Source organism: Leopardus geoffroyi, chromosome C1 (assembly GCF_018350155.1).
Source record: "Leopardus geoffroyi isolate Oge1 chromosome C1, O.geoffroyi_Oge1_pat1.0, whole genome shotgun sequence".
Lineage (NCBI taxonomy): Eukaryota > Metazoa > Chordata > Mammalia > Carnivora > Felidae > Leopardus > Leopardus geoffroyi.
In genome coordinates this window covers 32,855,982-32,877,546 of record NC_059328.1, presented here as the reverse complement: position 1 = coordinate 32,877,546, position 21,565 = coordinate 32,855,982, and the positions used below count along the sequence as shown (strand labels likewise).

At 42.5% G+C, this 21,565-nt stretch overlaps 1 pseudogene; it reads left to right on the top strand.

Annotated features, from left to right (window-relative positions):
- Window positions 1-21,565, top strand: part of LOC123596784 — a 40,542-nt pseudogene that overhangs the window by 2,297 nt on the left and 16,680 nt on the right.

The window sequence follows — 21,565 nt, the reverse complement described above, 5'->3', positions numbered from 1 at the left end:
ACCTGCTATTTGCCTTCGGGTCTCTTATGGGAACTTTTCCATGTCAATAAATGGTACAGTATCGTTCTAACCATGGCATAACGTTCCACTGATGAATGGACCATGTGCCATGCTCTATTTAACTCCCTCCTAATGGACATTTGGGTTGTTTCTTTGGGATACATTTCTATACGTTGCCCTCCGAAGTATGGTATCAGGTTTTTTTTAAATTTTCACCAACATGTGGACAAAGCCCATTTCCTCACTTTCTCACCAGTAATGTGTTTTAGCATCTTTTCTTTCCAGGAGGAAGAGAATCAGGAGTGGAGAATCAGGCTGGAGTCAGGAGAGTTCAGGAGCTCACGAGAGTCAGCAGGAATTCCAGAACATGACGGGCAGGGCATTTGAGAAACAGTGTGGGGACGATGGAGACACCACCGACCTGGCCCCTCATCTAGTCCCAGCAGAAGGAATTCCGGTTCTAGATTCTTTTCACATGGTAACTCACGATTGTCCTCTCTAGCGGCCTGCTGCTTGATCTAAAGACACGTTCCTCAGCAGGGCCTACAAGGCCCTCTGGTGTGGCCGCGACCCCTCCTTCCTTAATTTGCCCCATACTCCCACCACACGTTCCACATTTCTGTTTCTCAAACGGGTGCACTGGGCAGTCTTTACCACTTCCCAGTCCCATCCCAGTGCAGTTAAGGGTTCTGCTTCCCATTCTTCCCCAGGCCCCTCTGAGAGCCAGGAACACCACCCTATGCTTGGGAGATTATGTATGACCTGGATTGTTGACCAAGGGGCAGCTCCAATGACACTCAGCACAACTTTGGGGTCCAGAAGAGTGTCCTACTTCTGGATCATCATGGGTGACCGTCAGGAGCCGTCAGTGAAAGCCCCTTTCCAGAGAGTGGCCATGTGTGTGTGGCCCAGGGCTGGCCCCATGGTGGTCTTTGAGCCTTGGCTTGGCTTCCACACTGCCTTGCCATTGCCCAGGACCCACCAATACCGTCCATGGAGGACGGCTCGTGGCCCAGCTGCCCTCCCCCACTGGGTGCCCAGGGGAGATGTGGTTGATCTCTTCTCTCCCTTCTCCATTCCACAGCTGAAGCTTAAGTTCTACATCCTTTCCTTTCAAAGTCTCAAGAGAGACTCTTTTTTTTTTTTTTCTCCCAGTAAAACCCAATTCTTGCAAATAATAAATTCTGGCTTTCAAAATTACTGTTTCTGACATGGGGTTCAACCAAAAGGCTATTTTAAGAAGTTGAAAAATAGAGCATTAAATATTTATCTTTGCATTCCTGATAGAAAAATCCTAATTATCTTTGCAGCAACCAGGATGCTTCTGACTGGTTTTTGAAACTTTACAGGTAAGGAAATATGAAAAAAAAGGACAAAAGGTAATTATGGCTATATGCGCTCATGTGACAGGCAGCTTTCATCTTATTACAGGGCCTTTGCACATGCTCTGGCTTGCTTACTTCTCTCTCTCATGATGATGCTCCAAAGCTTCCTTCATATCTCAGTGCAAGGATCACCCCCTCAGGCAAGCTGACTCTGTCTATCCTCTGGTTCCATGGCCTCCTAGCACCACATACGCCCTTAACATTCATCAGAGTTACAATTTTCCATGTGTTTCACGGTGTTACGATCAAATCTATCTCACCGCTAGACTGAGCTCCAAGAGGATGAGGACCGAGTCTCTTTTCCCGTCTTGTTTGTCTCCAGTATTTCACACAATGCCTGGCTTATTCTTGATAGAAGAAAAAGAATGAGTGAATAATAACAATCACAGACCTTACCTGTGATCACAACAGCCTTGGAATCAGCCATGGCAGTAGTATTTACACCACAGAAATCAGCAGATTTCTAACGAGCCACATCTCGTTTGCTTCTCCTTACCCTCCATCTGTTACATGTTTACCAGTTCACCCCTGGGCACATCTGATTTCTGGACGTTTTCCTCCTTAATGTCTGTATCCACTTCCACACTTTTGATGCAATGTTATGTAATCTTAATATGCCCATGGTCAGTTCTTTGTCAAATTTTCTTCTAATTAGCATGCATTCTTTATTCTATGCAGGCGTGCAATGTAAAATCAACCCGAATTGAAATGTGTGATATTTGAATGACTGCTGTAATAGAACCTAAGGACTTCGCTGCAGATCATTTCGCCAAAGTGTGTTGGGATTTCAGGGAGCACAAACGCAGAAGGCAGACTTCACAGTTTTCTTTGCTAAGAAACCACAGGTGGGCTTATTTGGTGGCAGCATGATGACACAAGACAGGCAGTGAGCGGAGGGACAGGAGAGCTCCACTCGGTGTTCCATTCTACCATGTAAGGGCTGTGCAGCTCTGGGAAGTCACCTAGTCTCTCTGGTTCTTCTCCTTAAGTGAAACACGACAGGGTGGAGTTTAATGGTTCAATTGTAGGTTTCACTGAAAAAAGGTGCGGGCAAAGTTAACCACGTAGCCTCCAGGTCGAGGAGAAAAGTGGAAGGACGTGCTTAGCACAGATGGGTGGACAGGTGACACTCTGGGGGAAACCAGAGCACAGGTGTGAAAGAGGCCACTCTGCCAGGGTTCTTCTGAGTCCCTGGGGGCAGGCGGCACGGGGCGGGGCTTGGAGTGTTGGGGGCGGGGGGAACTGCTGTGTGCCAAACTCTCAGCCGGGTGCTTTGTCTCTTAACTCAGAATGTTCCTGCCCCCCCACGAGGTAGTATTATCTCCAGGATGGGAGTAGGCGAACCAGGAAGGGGGACTCCAGCTTGACGTGAGGGTGACAGTCTGGTAAGTGGGAAGTTTAAAGTGATACATCAAGATACAGGTCACAGTGAGGGGCCAGTCCCAGATGTTCATTTTCAAGGGTGATATCATCACACTGGCTCGTTGGCTCTTAATGCCCTCACCCGGGTCGGGGGTACTAAAAGGTCACACTGTAACCACTGGTGGAGAGGAGTTTTAGAACGAGCTATAGGTGTGCTGTAGGGGGCCCCCAACAGCCCCCTTATTACCCTGTTGGTAATAAAAATTGGACCAACGTTTGGTTGGTTTTATTATGATTAAAAAAAATTTTTTTTAATGTTCTTATTTATTTTTGAGAGAGACAGACAGAGTACAAGAGGGGGAGGGGCAGAGAGAGAGGGAGACACAGAATCCGAGGCAGGCTCCAGGCTCCGAGCCATCAGCACAGAGCCCGACACGGGGCTCGAACTCGTGACCTGTGAGATCACGACCTGAGCCCAAGTCGGATGCTTAACCGACTGAGCCCCCAGGTGCCTCGGTTTTGTTATGATTTTTAAATTCTCTACCACTACTGCACCTCCTCACTGACCCAGCTTTGGCGAAAGCTCCACCTCAGTATGCTGCTGTGAAATTTCCTTATGTCCAGAGAGAAGAGCTATTCAGAAACTTAATTTATGCCCCTGCAGTCTGGGGACGGTGGTGGGCTGGGGTCTGATTCCCATCTGAGAAATCTATGGGGAAGGGGGAAGGGGAGGCTGGCCAGCCGGGATGAGAGGGGCACTCAGGGCAAAGGAGTGTTTTCCTCACACCAGCTCTGGGCCCAGAACCCAAGCGGCCTCAGATGGAGTCGTGCTAGGTCCCATCTGGTTGGTCTGCTGGAGGAACAAAGACAGCAGGGTTGCTTGACCAAGAGAATGGCAGATGAGAGTCCCTCCGTGATGGGGGGGCGGGTAGGGGGCCAATCCCCGAAGAAGAAACTACAGAACCACACTCATGAAAGGAAAGGCCAACTTTAGACACCTGGCTGTCCCCAGAGAACCCAGAGGATGCACAGTGCCCACCAAATAGGAAATGTTCTGTGTCTTCAACGCCCAGCTTGGAGCCCAGCATGAGGCTTCACCTCACGACCGTGAGATCATGACCTGAACCAAAATCAAGTCAAATGCTTAACAGACTGAGCCACCCACGTGCCCCTAAAAGGGAGAACTCTTTGCCCCACTAGGTCCCAAGCATCAACAGCACAGGGCTGGCACCTGTGTTGCTCATCAAAGCATCTTCGACACCTGGCACAGCATCTGGCTTTTACCAGGGAGTCCATAAATCTCTGTTGAATGAATTGGTAAGCGTGAATAAAGCTGATTGGGCTGCGTGGCGGAAGGGTGAGTTTCTTGCGGTGAGCACAATGGAAACAGGTGGTCCCTGCGGTGGGCTTGCAGAGGGTCCTGCTTTACTTGGAAATTGGCCAGATGGCACCTACATTTCCTTTCTGCACTCTGGGTTCATGGCCTCGCTCTGGCATGGGCTACTTTTCCCATAGGGAGTTCGCACCTAAACCCAGGATAAGCCCGGGGCTTAGAAAGGGTGTGCTTTCTGCTTCTGCTGTTGCTTTTTAGCAAAAATGAAATCATTCAGCAAAGTGCCAATCTTTGTGTTTGGTGTTTACACATTTTCCCTCTTATCCTTGAAACAAACCTGACACGCAGGTATTACTTTCAATCCTTAACCTCAGAAAGGTTAAGTGATTTACCCAAGGCCATTACTCCAGCTAGTAAGTTGCCAAGGTGGGATTCAAGGGCAGGAGGATTCTTTTTAGGTGATGGGGTGTGGGTTCTGTGAGAATCTCCCCCTCCTTATTAATGAGGTGGGAAGCTTTCTCAGGCACGTGGGCCAAATGTTCAGATGGTTTGGGGAGAAATCCTATGTGGTTTTAGGATTGGAGGAGGCAGATTTTGAGAGGAAAGAGGGTAGACATTCAAAGTGCTTGGGGCCCAAGGAAAGAAAAGATACGGGAGGACTCAAGCCCTTTATCTGCCTTTGCAGGTGGGCGTTGGGGCATGCTGTTGGCCGTGGACTCGGGACGAGGAGCTAAAGCCCAGTGTGTAGCGGCCAGTGGGTTTCTCCAGGCCTGAGAACACGGATTGTCACTGGTAGTCACTAATCCCTCACTCCAAAGGGAACCACTCTGCTCCTTTCCAACCATAGAGAGCTTTGCCTGGTTTTGAAATTTCTACAAATGGGGTGGCGCGCTGTGTAGTTTTTGTGTGTACACATCTTTTGGTGCGTATATGTCCATTTTCTCTTGTGTATATCTAGAAATGGAATTATTGGGTCCTAGCGCCTGCATATGTTCAATTTTACTAGATGCCACAAAACAGGTTTCTGAAGTGAGTATACCAACTTACACATCCACGAACAGTGCATAAAGATTTATTCACATCTTTGCCAATACTTGGTAACAGTCAGCCTATCATCTCTCTCTCTCTCTCTGTCTATATATCTATCAATCTATCTATCCATCCATCCATCCATCCATTGTGTTCTGAGAGTCTTTACCATAAAGAAGGTTGGATATTGTCAAAAGTCTTTTTCTGTGTTAACTGAGATCATTGTATGGGTTTTTCCTCTTTGTTTTATTAATGTGATGGGTTACATTGATTAATTTTCTTACGTTGCGCCTCCCTTGCATTCCGGGGATAAATCCCTCTTGGTTATGGTCAATAATCCTTTCAATGCTGTCGGATTGGATTTGCTAATTTGTGTTAAGGATTTTGCATCTCTAGTCATAAGTGATACTGGTCTATAATTTCCTTTATTTCGGGGGGGATGTCTTTGGCTTTGGTATCGGGGTCATGCTGGCCTCATAGAATGAGTTAGGAAGCGTTCCCTCTTCTTTAATTTTTTGAAAGAGTTTGAGACAGATTGGTGTTAATTCTGTAAATATTTGGTGGATTTAACCAGTAGATTATTCTGGACCTGTGGTTTTCTCTGTGGGAAGTTGTCTTTTTTTTTTTTTTTTTAAATACTATTACTAATTTAATATCTTTACTTGTTACAGGGTTTTTCAGATATTTTGTTTCTTCTTGAGTCAATTTTGGTAGTTTGTGTTTTTCTAGGAATTTGCCCATTTCATCTGGGTTATCCCAAGATTTAGCTGATCCTTGTGTGCAGTGTTATGCAGCCATTTAAAATGATCCTATAGGGGCGCCTGGGTGGCTCACTCGGTTAAGTGTCTGACTTCACCTCAGGTCATGGTCTCCCAGTTTGTGAGTTCAAGCCCTGCATCCGGCTCTCTGCTAACATCCTGGAGCCTGCTTCAGAGTCTGTGTCTCCCTCTCTCTCTGCCCTCCTCTGCTTGTGCTCTGTCTCTCTCTAAAATAACTAAACATTTAAAAATTAAAAAAAAATTTAAATGGTCCTGTAAACAAGTATTAAATGATAGGGGAAAATGTTCACACTATATTGTTAAATGAAAAAGCCAGATTTAAAAATAATATTACATTCTGATTCTTCCATGTTTGTAGAAATCATATAATATATATCTATATATGTTTAGAAAAGAGCAACCTAGATGACCATGTTCAGGGAGATTAGCAAGGGGCGATGGAATTTTGGGTGTTTTTTCTTACAGGGTAATATTTATAGTTTTCTTTGGGCTTCTCTGTATTTTCTAAAATTTCTCAAATATGCCATTTTTGTAATAGGAAATAAATGATAAAAGTTATTTTTTAAAATTAATTTAAGTTCATTCATTTGGGTTAAGGTTCTGTATCTTCACTGTAACCCATGATTCCAATCAGTGTTCAGGCTGTGATCCCTCAGTAGAGCTCTAATCTGTTAGATAATTAATTGTCACCTTGGAAAGAGGTGAGTCAGGCAGCATGGTCCTAAGAGAACTGGACAGGCTGATTTGGGTTTCTTTCTTTCTTTCTTTCAAGCTTTTTCTTTTTTAAGTAATCTCTACACCCAACGTGGTTTGAACTCATGACCCCAGATCAAGAGTCACATGCTCCACCAACTGAGCCAGCCAGATTGGTTTTGAGGAGGAAGATGGAAAAGATGGTGGGGTACTGAGGAGGCAGGGCTGAGCTTGGTCCTGGTAAGGTCTAGGCAGTTAGAAACCAGGACAGTGGGCTGGAGAGGGGCAGGTGGGAGGGGTGGAAGAAGGACTATACAACTTTGTTTATAGCAAGTCCTAATATCAGTGCATGTCTGGAATTTGTGGGTCCTGCGTTTATACAATCCAGGGTGCCCTCATTCAGAAAAATGAGTCAAGGACTCAAGTGTTTTCTTAAAAGGTAAAAAAAAAAAAAAAAAAAAAAAAAAAAAACAAAAGAAATCGCAGGATGCCCCTGGGTGGCTCAGTCGGTTAAGCGTCTAACTCTTGATTTCGGCTCAAGTCATGATCTCATGGTTTGTGAGTTTGAGTCCTCTGTCAGGCTCTGTGCTGACAGCTCAGAGCCTGGAGCCTGCTTGGGATTCTGTGTCTCCCTCTCTCTCTGCCCCTCCCTAGCTCGTGCTCTGTCTCTCTCTCTCAAAAATAAATAAACATTAAAAAAGAAATCCCAACAAATTGCTGGGTCCAGGAGCGCCACAGCCCTTTCTTCTGCAAGGCCAGAAATGCCTGTATGCTGTTTCTGATTATCACCTGGCTTCCCCTCCCCTTCGGGAACCTTCTTCCACTCCCAGCACCTCCAGTCTCAGTAGCTTCATGGGAACTCTGCTTCTAATGGTCTTTTTCACTGCAAGCCTTTCCAAGCCTTGTCCTGGTTGGTTCTCACACTCCTGGGTCATACAACTACTGGACAGCAGCGACTATGAATTCTTGTAGGCTTATCTTGCCTGTGGGCTGCTCATACCTCAAGCTATTCCCTTCTCTTAAAGCGGAGGCTTTTCTTTCTTTCCTGCTCTTCCTGGAAGAAGAAGGGAAACTGAAATTAGGATTTGCAAAAGGAGATCTACGATTCTGCCCAAACAAAGGCTGTGGAAAATATGTAAATCGTATTTATTCATTCCCCCCCTCCCCCCGCCGCCGATATTATCGTGGGTGATTCGGAATTTATGGCAAGTGTCAAATCTTGATTTCTCCAGTGGGGAAATTGTAGGTCAAGGGGGTCACACAGATAGGCCTAAGATTTGTAGTTTATATTTAGGTCTAATACATAGCCGAGCATTCCAAGCGCTCAGGGAAAATGTCACTAGAAAATATATTTCCCTGGATGGTAGATTTCCGAGTATTACTGAGTATCATGTGCCATTTTGTTTTTGTTTTTAATCTGAGCAATTCAACCTGCAGAGCACACATTTATTACTTAAGCCTCAGAGCACTTCTGTGGAGAAGGTTCAGCAAACCTCTTTGCTGCACAGGTGAGAGAAAAACTGAAGCATGGTGAGGTTGCAGGGACACATCCAGCGAAGCTCAGATATCAAGCAGGCTCCTGTCGGTCTCTGCCTCTTCTCCCTTCCCTGTTCGGTTGCTCAGGAGAGAAAGAGCGAGGATGGTTGTGTGAGCAGCTCTTTGGGCCAGTTAAGGCAGGATGCCTGGAACCTTCCGCTCTTGCTGTTCTTGGCACTCTTTTAGTTGTGAGGACCAGAATCCAGTTGAGTGAGCCCAACCTGGAAAGGGGAACTTTGCCACAACACTCTAGGGGTGTCTCATGGAACTCCAGGTGGGAACGGAGCCACCTGTGGAAGATCCGTGAAGACTCCGGACGTTCTTTCCCTCCATCCCTCGCCTCGGTTTCGGTCTTCATCACTGGTGACAAACATTCTCTATCTCTTCCATTCGTGGTAGAGAACATGGCTTCTGAGTTTCAGCTCCAGGCAGAGACTGGCTCGTTGGAGTTCTCTGTGCCAGTCAGGGAGAATCTGATTGTCCCAGGGACAGGCGGTCTTCCCCGGTCCCATCCTGTGCTGTCCCACAGTCTAAATGTGACTGCCGGCAGCCTGCCCTGGGAGATCCGAAGCAGTTCCAAGAAAAAGGGGAGGGGTGGGTTGTTAACAGCTGGGCCAGTCATCCCCAAAATGCTTATTTTAGGTGGAAATTTTATGAGAGCACTGAAGGCCTCATTAAGGTCGGCCTTGGGGACATCAATCTTCACTTTAATCAAAATGGCACAGCAGCCCCTCCCTCAGAAGACTGCCCAGTCCTTATTCTGCTTTGTGAACATTCATAATGTATAAAGAGCACTGGCGGCAGCCGTGCCTTTAAGATGCTTGGACAGCTCTTCCCCTAAGTGGCGAGAGGCGGTCTCTGAAAATGGTTTGCTCGCTATTCCCTTGACCCAGAAAACCCTACACCATCATGCAAATCAAGAGGTTCAAATCTCTGTGTTCACTTTAACTTTTTTTTAATGTTTTTATTCATTTTTGAGAGACAGAGAAAGAGTGTGAGCCGGGGAAGGGCAGAGAGAGAGAGAGAGAGAGAGAGAGATAGAATCCGAAGCAGGCTCCAGGCTCTGAGTGGTCAGCAAAGAGCCCGACGTGGGGCTCAAACTCACACACTGTGAGATCATGAGCTGAGCCGAAGTTGGACACTTAACTGACTGAGCCACCAGGGTGCCCCTGTGTTCACTTTAAGAACACACGTGAAACTGCTAGGGCCATCGAGGGTATGCATATCCAAAAAGCCACCAAGTATCTGAAAGATGTCACTTTGTAGACACAGCGTGTGCCATTCCGTGTCACTGCAGTGGTGGAGTTGGTAGGTGTGGGTGTGCCCAGGCCAAACCGTGGGGCTGGACACGGGGTTGGTGGCCCAAAGAGAGCGCTGAATGTTTACTGCACGTGCTTAAACATGCAGAGAAGAATGCTGAACGTAAGGGTTTAGATGTAGATTCTCTGGTTATTGGGCACATCCAGGTGAACAAAAGCCCCCAAGCTGCGGCGCAGAACTTACAGGGCTCGTGGTCGGTTCAACCCACATGTGAGCTCTCCTGCCACGCGGAGATGGTCCTTACTAGGAAAGAACAGCTAGTTCCTAAATCAGAAGAGGAGGTTGCAGAAGAAAAAGAGATCCCAGAAGAGGCTGGAGAAACAAACACCCATAAAGTAAATGCAAATAGAAGTAAAAAAAGAAAAAAAAATGCTTAGACACCCTTTAAAGGAGGTTGTCCTGGTCTCTCAAAGTGCAAGGCGCAACTGCCTTCAATAACAGTGGCCTGGAGGGGGCTGGATAAGATTCTTTGAAAAACTTCATAAGGAAAGCAGAATTTATGTTATGACTTCTTCTAATAAATACTGCTGAGGCATGGGAACACAGTGTGGATGAGCTATCATCCCTGCCGTCGAGGAACTTAGTCTACTGGGGGTAAAACAGATGCATAAAGAGGATATTAAAATACATTGTGGCAGGTGTTAGTGGGGACACCACAGAGAGGCACCTCATCAGACTTGGGGTGAGGGGCATGACTTGGAGAGATGGGGAAGGGTGGTGGTGGTCAGGGGGCAATTTCTGGGAAGCAAGGATATCTGAGTTGAGTCTTGAAGACACAGAGGATGTCTGAGCTAGTGAGGAGGGAGATGAGAATGTCTAGAAGAGTAAGTCAGAGAAATTGGATTAATCCCACAAAAAGGCATATGCAGGTAGCTTTCAGTATAGGTAAATCCATGTCACGTGCTCAGGACATTCGCTGAGAGACACACTGTCAAGTGTACATGCACACACACACACACGCGTGCTCAGCCAAGTTGGTGAAGGATCAAGACCTTAAGAACACTGAATAGTGTTTGTGCTCTGATTATATTTTCTAATGTAACTCAAGGGAAAAAAAAATGTGGTCACTCGTCCAGCTCATTTTAAAATGGTAGATAAGGGGTGCCTGGGTGGCTCAGTCAGTTAAGCATCCGACTTCGGCTCAGGTCATGATCTCACGGTCCATGAGTTCGAGCCCCGCGTTGGGCTCTGGGCTGACGGCTCAGAGCCTGGATCCTGTTTCAGATTCTGTGTCTCCCTCTCTCTCTGACCCTCCCCCGTTCATGCTCTGTCTCTCTCTGTCTCAAAAATAAATAAACATTAAAAAAATAGATAAATGGCTAAATGGGTAAGGGGCATTAAGGAATCTACTCCTGAAATTATTGCTTCACTATATACTAATTTGGATGTAAATTAAAAAAAATAAAAAATAAAGTTAAATTATAAAAATAATAATAAAATAAATAAATAAATAAATAAATAAATAAATAAATAAAATGGTAGGTAAAATGGGCCCGATATTTTTGAAAGGATATTGTTTGATCAGTGTGATAGTTTATTTTATATGTCAACTTGGCTAGGTACCCATAATAACCAGATATTTGGTCAAATACCATTCTGGATGGGCTGTGGATGCTTTCTAGGTGAGATTAATATTGAAATCAGTAGACTTTGAGTGAAGCAGATTACCCTCCATAATGTGGGTGGGCCTTATATTATAAAATATCCAATCAGTTATAAGGAAGGCCTTATCCAATCAGTTAAAGGCCTTCAGAGAAAAAGACTGAGGTCCCCCCAGGAAGAAGCAATTTTACCTCCAGACCGCTTTCAAGCTGAAGCTGCATCATCAACTCTTCCTTTGGCCTCCAGCCTGTTGGCTTACCCTGAAGAATTTGGGCTTGCCGCTTGCCAGTCTCCAGTTCCTTAAAATCTGTCTCTATCCTATTGGTTCTGCTTCTTTTTTTTCTTTTTTTCCAACGTTTGTTTATTTTTGGGACAGAGAGAGACAGAGCATGAACGGGGGAGGGGCAGAGAGAGAGAGGGAGACACAGAATCGGAAACAGGCTCCAGGCTCTGAGCCATCAGCCCAGAGCCCGACGCGGGGCTCGAACTCACGGACCGCGAGATCGTGACCTGGCTGAAGTTGGACGCTTAACCGACTGCGCCACCCAGGCGCCCCTTGGTTCTGCTTCTTTAGAGAACTCTTGACTCCTACAGTGTGTCTACTTCATCCTGTAAGGTTTTATTTTTATCTATTTATCTTAAAGAACTCTATGCTGTCTACTGTACTATCTTATGTACAACTAAATAAAGAGGCTAGAGGGGCACCTGGGGGGCTCAGTCAGTTAAGCACTTGACTCTTGATCTCCGCTCAAGTCAGGATCTCACGGTTTCATGAGCTGGAGCCCTGCATCAGGCACTGTGCTGGCTGCACAGAGCCTGCTTGGGATTCTCTCTGTCTCTCCTTCTCTCTCTGCCCCTCCCCCACTTGTGCTGTCTCTGTCTCTCTCAAAATAAAATTACATAAAGAGGCTAGAAAGTGGGATTTTTAAAAATTATTTATTTATTTATTTATTTTAGTGAGAGAGAGCATGAATGGGGAAAAGGCAAAGACAGAGACGGGGACAGAGGATCCGAAGTGGGTTCTGTGCTGACAAACAGAGAGCCCAGTGCAGGGCTCGAACTCATGAACGGTGAGATCAGGACCAAGTCAAAATCCATTGCTCAACCAATTGATGCACCCAGGTGCCCCAGAAGTGGAATTTGATGTCAGTCGTCAATATGGGTGACCTGTAAGTGATTTAGCTCAGGGAGTCACTCTGGGGAAGTTTTCAACTGAGCTGTTCACACTGTTTGAGTGACCTCTCTTCTTGCTTCTTTTACTATCCATTCATAGGGTTTCACTTAAACACTTGCCCACATTGTCTATAAGAATGGAGGGTTTATTTTCTTTTCTTGCTCCTTCTTCCCTCTCTCCTCTTCCCTCCTATGTACAGATAATCCGTGTTAATGACATGAGCATATACAATTATATATACACACGTATTATTTTTGTCTTTATTGTTTTTATTACATAATCTCTAGATCTTGCTTCCCCCATTTAGTAAGTGGGCAGAGACGAAGCCTATGTTTTATTTGCTGCATTGTATCTCATAGCATGCATGTGACAACACTTTTTCAACCAGTTTCCAAGACAGCTTTTCACTCTGTTTTGAGGGTGTTTTTTTTTTTGCCTCCACAGTGCTGCAAAGAACATCCTTGTACATATGTCCCTGCAAGTTTTACCACCACTTAATTACTTCCAAAATATGCCCCAATTAACCTACTTTGGTAGAAAAAACAAAATGTGCTGTGATTTTTAATCAAATCCCATTTAATTAATCACCCTGAGAACAGATTGAGCTTTCAATATTTTTATTTATATTTTATTTCTCATATTTTGGTATCTCTCAATATGTTCCCCTTGTACTTAAGGAAAGATGCAGAAGCCCTCAGCACAGTGTTATTAAAAACTCAACTTTCAAGAAGTTTATTTATAATAAGTTAGATGAAAAAAATAAAATGTTCCCCCTTACCCCCCCCACCCCAGATTTGAACATAGTTTTAAGATGTGCAAATGCAAGGGTATAACTATGACATAAGAGTTGTTTCTAATTATATACATGGCATTTGATATACCATTGTCTCAGATCGTCATTTTATTTTATTGTTTTATTTTATTTTACTTTTTTTTATTAAAGTTGACATACAGAGACCTTAGTTTCAGGTGTATAGCATTCTCCAAATCTATACATTACTCAGTGTTCATCATGATAATTGTGGTCGCCGTCCATCTCCATACAGCACTATTACAATATTATTGACTATATTTTCTATGCTTTTGTCTCAGATCATCTTTTTTTAAAAAAAAAAACTTATTAACATTTATTCATTTTTTGAGAGTCAGAGAGAGACTCGGCACGAGCACGGGAGGTGCAGAGAAAGGGAGACACAGAATCGGAAGCAGGCTCCAGGCTCTGAGCTGTCAGCATGGAGCCCGATGTGGGGCTTGAACCCATGAACCGTGAGATCATGACCCGAGGTGAAGTCAGTTGCCCAACAGCCTGAGCCACCCAGGCGCCCCATGTCTCAGATCATCTTTCAGAAAGTTTTATACATAGTGTAGAACAGGCACTTGTCAGCTGTCTTCTTGTGACAGTCACAAAGATTGTAAGTAAGGATAATCTTTTAGAAAAAAGGAATTAACAGGATCTGGTGGTTACGGCGACAGAGTTCTGATTTGAGCCCAGAGCTAACAGCAAGCCACTCAGTGCTGTCAAACACTACTGTGGGGCAGCGGAAACAGCTAGGTCCCTTGGGAGAAGCAATTCATGAAAAGGTTTGAACTCCGTAACCTGGCAATCCCAGTTCTAAAATAATTCGGGATACAAAAAATACATGCTCAAATAGTTTTCTGTCATGGGTTTTTATTTCTATGAATAGGAATGGAAAGAAACGTAAATGTCCCACAGTAGGAGAAAGGTTAAATAATTGGAGAAAGATATGATGGACTATTAGACGTTATCAAGGAAGGTTGGGGAGAGCAGGAAGAAGGCATAGGGATATTAACAGGATAGCACAGGCTACAAAGTTACGTGTGCAAATTGGTCACAACTGCATTAAAACCTACGCAAGCATAAAAGGCTAGTGAGAACTAGAATAGTTGAGGATATGACGTTTTGGGGGAGGGGAGGATTTTAAGGGATACCATTTCCCAAATTTTCTAAAATTGTGTTACATTACTGCTGGACCTTGTCTTCCCAACCAATTAATCAGTATCTATAAAGAGCCCATTAAATAGTAAGACCCTCTTCGATGTGGCCTCTTCTCTACATTTAGTCATGGGGCTAATTCCGCCAGTCTTCAGGTCGTTTTCTGGGTTATTCACCCTGATGTGAGCGTTCTCCAGTTGTTTCCCTAGGACAAGGTGAGCCTAGGGTCCTCCTACTTTGCCATCTTCCTTGGAAGTCTCTTACTTCTATCTTTTTTTTTTTTTTTTTTTCAAAAAAGAGAACCAACTAAGAACATAGGTTTCTTGTAAGATTACAAATTCACCCTTATGATCCGGTGAGAATTATCTGGATTGAAGTGGCATAAATAAGGGGACAATACAGGTTTTCATAGCAACTGCGTCTTTTGAAGACAAAGAATATTTGAAAAGAGATCACACAGGAAGGATTTTGATTGTTTTGTTTAGGTTTTTCAATTTATTATGACTCAGAATTAATTCAGTCGCACAATATCACAATCTACAAATGGACAGAAGGTGGAAGAGGACAGAGTTGACCGTGATGATGAAATTATGATGAAATACAGAAAAGTATGGAAGGAAAGCGACAGCATATCCCTGTGTTCCCTGAACCCAGCTCTGGCAAGACCTAATAGACCCTTGTTGTGCTTATGACAAAAAAATAAATAAATAAAATAAAGACTGGGTTGAAGTTCCTGAGAACTTCTTCCTGATCCCATTTCCCCTTTCCTTGCCCAGAAATAATAATTTTGGTTTTATCATTCCCATGCATATTTTCATATTAATTAGTACATCCGTGTGTATCTGAATTATAGATAGCATAGTTTTCAAGTTTTAAACTTATTGTCAATATTGCTGTCCTGAGCACATCATTATGAACTTGCTTCTTCACTCAGCATCCTGTCTTAAGATTTATCCACATGGACATAGGTAGCTTTAGTTTAACTATGTGCCTGTTGTAGAGTAGTCCACTGAAGAAATTTGCTACAGTTTATTTACCCTTTCTTCTCTTTATGGACATTTCGGTTGTTTCCATTTTATGCTTTCATTGCAATGCTGCAGTGAACATTCTTTTTTTTTAATTGGGTTGATAATAATAATAATAATAATAATAATAATAATAATAATTACTGGTGCAGCCACTCTGAAAAACAATATGGAAGTTCCTCAAAAAATTAAAAATAGAACTACCCTACAACCCAGCAATTACACTCCTAGGTATTTACCCAAGGGATACAGGTACGCTGTTTCGAAGGGGCACATGCACCCCAATGTTTGTAGCAGTGCTATTGACCATAGCCAAAGTATGGAAAGAGCCCAAATGTCCAACGATGGATGAATGGATAAAGAGGATGTGGTGTGTATATACAATGGACTATTACTTGGCAATCAAAAAGAATGAAATCTTGCCATTTGCAACTACATAGATGGAACTGGAGGGTATTATGCTAAGCGAAATTAGCCAGTCAGAGAAAGACAAATATCATAAGACTTCACTCACATGAGGACTTCAAGATACAAAACAGATGCACATAAGGGAAGGGAAGCAAAAAGAATATAAAAACAGGGAGGGGGATTAAACAGAAGAGACTCTTAAATATGGAGAACAGAGGGTTACCGGAGGGGTTGTGGGAGGGGGGATGGGCTAAATGGGGAAGGGGCACTAAGGAATCTACTCCTGAAATCATTGTTGCACTATATGCTAACTGACTTGGATGTAAATGAAACAAAAATAAATTTAAAAATAATGATAACAAAAAAATAATAATAGTTATTATTGTAATTCCAGCATAGTTAACATACAGCGTTATATTAAGTTTCAGGTGTACAACATAGTGATTCAACAATTCCACACATGACTCAGTGCTCATCCTAAGTGCACTCTTTTTTTTTTTTTTTTTTAATTTTTTTTTTCAACGTTTATTTATTTTTGGGACAGAGAGAGACAGAGCATGAACGGGGGAGGGGCAGAGAGAGAGGGAGACACAGAATCGGAAACAGGCTCCAGGCTCTGAGCCATCAGCCCAGAGCCCGACGCGGGGCTCGAACTCACGGACCGCGAGATCGTGACCTGGCTGAAGTCGGACGCTTAACCGACTGCGCCACCCAGGCGCCCCCTAAGAGCACTCTTAATCCCCAACCCCGATTTCACCCATCCCCCACACCTCCCTCCTGTCTGGTAACTGTTTGTTCTCCACAGTTAAGAGTCTGTTTTTGGTTTGTCTCTTTCTTTGTTTGTTTTGTTTCTTAAATTCCACATATGTGTGAAATCATATGGCGTTTGTCTTCCTGTAACTGACTTATCTTGCTTAGCATTACACTCTCTAGATCCATCCGTGTTGTTGCAAATGGCAAGGTTTCATTCTGAGTAATACTCCGTCATATGCATGTATGTCTCTCTCTCTCTCTCTCTCTCACACACATCTTCTTTATCCACAGTGAACATCCTTGTCCGCTTACACACATGTGTGAGTCGCTTTGCTCTGCATACCTAAGGGTATAACTACTGACTTCCAGAGTAGCCTCTACAAGATAAGGTCAGATTATTCTCCAAAGTGGTTGTACCAACTCATGCTTCCGTAAAGAGTCTGTGGGAGTTCTTGTGGCTGTAGGTAGTCGCTGGTACTTGGTGGGTTTTTTTTTAATTGAAATACAGCTGACATACAATGTTATATTCATTTCACGTGGACAACATAGGAATTTGACAATTCTGTGCGTTACTCCATGCTCACCACGGTCAATGTGGTCCCCATCTGTCACCAAACAACATTATTACAGTGTTATTGACGGCATTCTCTATGCTGTACTTTTCATTTCTGTGACTTATTTATATTATAATTGGAAGTTTGTACCTCTTAATTCCCTTCACCAATTTTACCCAATAAAAATTTTAATTTTGACAATCTGATGTCGTAAAATGTTACATAATCTGCAACTTTCTGATTCTGGTGTGCTCATATATGTCTTCATTGATTATAGTCCACTCCAGTTTGCTCTTCTATGAATTTTCTGTTAGGTTTTCTTTTTCTCACTTTCTCACTGTACTGTTTGTCATTCTGTTATCAAACCGTAGACGTTCTGTATGAATTTTGGACACTAATCCTTTGTCAATTATATGCATCACAAATATTTCCTCTCATTTTGCATCATTAACTTCGTTCATGATAACTTTTGTTGGACATAACAAGTTAATTTTAATGACAAATGTATCAGGCTTTTACATGATGTTTGGTCCTTTTGCTTCTCATTTAAGAAATCTTTTTTTTTAAGTATTTCTTCACAGCCTTAAATGTATTCTATGTATATTTTTTAATGTTACAGTTTTAATTTTAATAGTAAGTCTTTACTGGGATTTATCTGATCTAATGTGAGTTAGCGATTACACTTTAATTTTTTCTTTTGGATGTGTCACAGCATAAGTTATTAAACAACTCATCCTCTCTGCTTTGATTACAATGCTGTCTCTGTCATAGGAGGCTTTCATATGTGTGGTAGTTCTGTGCCTACACTCTGTCCCACTCCACTGATGTCGTTGTCCATTCCTGAGCCAATTCCACATTGTCTTAGTTGTTTTGGCTTCCGATAAAGCTAGCTTTCTTGTGGGCAAGATTCCCAACCTCCTTTTTCAGAATTATCTCAGATATTTAGGTCTTTTTAGTCTTCCAAATGAATTTCAGGATCGATTTTGTTTTTCTGTTGGGATTCTGATTGGCGTTGCATTCAATATCAGAATGTTTTAGAGAGAATTGCCATCTTCAGGATGTCAAGCCTTCCTCATCCTTAAACATGCTATGCCTCTCCGTTTCTTTTCATCTTCCTTTATATCTTTTACAATGTTTCATACTATTCTTTAGAAGGCTGTGAACATCTTTCAGTAGATTCATTCCTAGGTGATTGATGGTTTCGTTGCTATTTTGAACGATAACTTTTGTCGATTACATTTTCGAATTGATCGTTACTGGTATTTAGGAAAATTATTAATGTTTGTTATTCTTGGGTTATGAACTTTGCTGACCTCTCTTATGACTCTAAAAGTTTATCTGTAGACTCTCCTATATTTTCTGCACTGATACTACATCAGCTGCAGTTTGTTATACTGAACCTTTCAAACTCATATACCTCTGATTCCTTTCTCCCCTAGTGGGAACTGACTTTGGTCTCCAGTACAATGTAGAATAGAAGTTGTTCATAGGAACATTCTTGCTTGTGCCAACTTTTATGCTTCTGTGGTGGCACTATTGTATACATCATTTACTTCAGGTTGGAAAGAAAGTGTAACTGCTACTTGTTGGAGACACAACTGTACGTATTTATAAGATCTGTGTTTTGTAAACTGGAGGCCACAATACCTCCTTGGGTTGCGAAATCAGTGTAGTTGGTTCCAACTCACATTTTTTTAACAGGTGAAATAGAATGGAATGAAACAAATTATATCAGGATGCATCACTTCTATTAAAGGTGAATATTGTTTGTAGAATTATCTATCATCTATCTATCTGTGTAGGTGTGCACTTGTGTGCATTGGTATACTAGGTTTTGCTATAAAATATATTTCTTAAAGGGGCCACATTAAAAAAAACATTTGGAAAATTCTATATTATATCATAGTTATAAATTTTGTTCTTCAGATTTATCACAGTCTTATGAATTTTTTGCCTGAGTGATCTGTGTTTGATAGAAGTGTTTCAGAAATTTTGGACTCTGATTATGGATTTGTCCATTTCCTTGCAATTCTGTCTATTTTGTTATATATATTTGGAAACTATGTTTTAGAGGCATATAAATTCACAATTTTTCTATCTTCCTAGTAGATTATTATTGTTATGTAATGCCCTCCTTAATTCCCATGAACTTTTTGCAGTAAATTAACATCCTTGCCCTAGCTTTACTTGGAGATGGACATATATAAGGTTTTCCATTTCTTTACTTTCAGTCCATTCAATCCAATATATGCATTTTGTCATAAATGCATTTAGTACAATTTCATGTGCTGTGATTTCCTATGTACTTTAACTTATTTTGTGTTTTCTCTTTATTAGCATTTTCATTGTGTCCCTCCTCACCCCCTCTCCAGTCCTTTTTGACTATTAGGCTGCAAATTTTTAAATACTTCTTTTATTTTTTCCTCTGTTGATTGTTAATCCCTTCTTTTAATTTTCCTAAAATTTTAACATATGCAATTTGAATAAAAGATATTCTAACAAACACATTGTTCTTTAGCGTTTCTATCCTTTTTAAATTTTTTTTAAATTTTTTTATTTTTGAGACAGAGAGAGACAGAGCATGAACGGGGCAGGGTCAGAGAGAGGGAGACACAGAATCTGAAACAGGCTCCAGGCTCCGAGCTGTCAGCACAGAGCCCGACGCAGGGCTCGAACTCACGGACCGCGAGATCATGACCTGAGCCGAAGTTGGCCGCCCAACCGACTGAGCCACCCAGGCGCCCCTAGCATTTCTATCCTTCTAAACATAGCATATGCGCAATCAATATTTAATTAAGCATAAAAACATAATTTGTGAATTTTTTCTCACCATTATTTCATTGTTTATTCTATCCCTGACCTCTGCTGTAGTTTCACATTTCTTAGGGTAGTTCTATTTTTAGTTTTTTGAGGAACCTCCACACTGTTTTCCGGAGTGGCTGCAAGAGTTTGCATTCCCACCAACAGTGCGAAAGGGTTCCCGTTTCTCCACATCCTCACCAGCATCTATAGTCTCCTGATTTGTTCATTTTAGCCACTCTGACCAGTGTGAGGTGGTATCTCAGTGTGGTTTTGATTTGTATTTCCCTCATGAGGAGTGACGTTGAGCATCTTTTCATGTGCCTGTTGGCCATCTAGATGTCTTCTTTAGAGAAGTGTCTATTCATGTTTTCTGCCCATTTCTTCACTGGATTATTTGTGTTTCGGGTGTGGAGTTTGGTGAGTTCTTTATAGATTTTAGATACTAGCTCTTTATCTGATAGGTCATTTGCAAATATCTTTTCCAATTCTGTCGGTTGCCTTTTAGTTTTGTTGATTGTTTCCCTTGCAGTGAAGAAGCTTTTTATGTCGATGAGGTCCCAATAGTTCATTTTTGCTTTTAATTCCCTTGCCTTTGGTGATGTGTCAAGTAAGAAATTGCTGTGGCTGAGGTCAAAGAGGTTGTTGCCTGCTTTCTCCTCTAGGGTTTTGGTGGTTTCCTGTCTCACATTCAGGTCCTTCATCCATTTTGAGTTTATTTTTGTGAATGGTGTAAGAAAGTGGTCTAGTTTCATTCTTCTGCATGTTGCTGTCCAGTTCTCCCAGCACTATTTGTTAAAGATGCTTTCTTTTTTCCATTGGATACTCTTTCCTGCTTTGTCAAAGATTAGTTGGCCGTACATTTGTGGGTCCAATTCTGGGTTCTCTATTCTATTCCATTGGTCTATGTATCTGTTTTGGTGCCAATACCATGCTGTCTTGATGATTACAGCTTTGTGACAGAGGCTAAAGTCTGGGATTGTGATGCCTCCTGCTTCGGCTTTCTTCTTCAATATTACTTTGGCTATTCGGGGTCTTTTGTGGTTCTTTTTACTGAAATGCATCCTTTACTAAGTGTGTAAATGTGGGGCTGTATGTGGGAGGACTCATTTAGTCCGTGTGTTTTGAAGTGTCTTTTTTTGTCCCCACTCTTAAATAATAATTTAGCTGCATATAAAATTTTAGGCTGACAGCTATTTTCCTTTAGCACATTAAGGATGTTACTACATTGTCTTGTGGCCACAATTGTTGCTGAAAATAAATCATTGTCAACCTATCAGTTTCTTCTGGGTCTTTTTTTTTTTTTTTCTGTATTTTCTCTCTGATAGCTTTTAGGGGCTTCTCCTTATCACCAGTGATCTGAACTTTCACTCTCATGTGTCATGCTCTGTCCACACAAAGAGTGGTCTTTCCATCAAAGGACACATGTCTTTTGCAATTATGAAAGTTATAAGATTTAATCTCTTCAAATATTACTTTTCCCTCATTCTCTCCATCCTCTTCTTTTGGAACATCTTCCAGATATAGGTTGGAGTCTCTCAAGTTATCTTCCATGTCTGTTAATTACTGTTTTAAAAATTATTGGGGCGCCTGGGTGGCTCTGTTGGTTAGGCGTCCAAATTTGGCTCAGGTTGTGGTCTCACAGTTCATAAGTCTGAGCTCCTCCTCGGGCTCTGGGCTGACAGCTCAGAGCCTGGAGCCTGCTTCAGATTCTGTGTCTCCCTCTCTCCCGGTTCCTCCCCCGCTCATTTTCTGTCTCTGTCTCTCTCTGTCTGTCTAAAACATAAATAAACATTAAAAAAATTATCTTGATGTCACTCAGGACTAAGCTCTGTGTGTGTGTCTCACAACTATTTCCC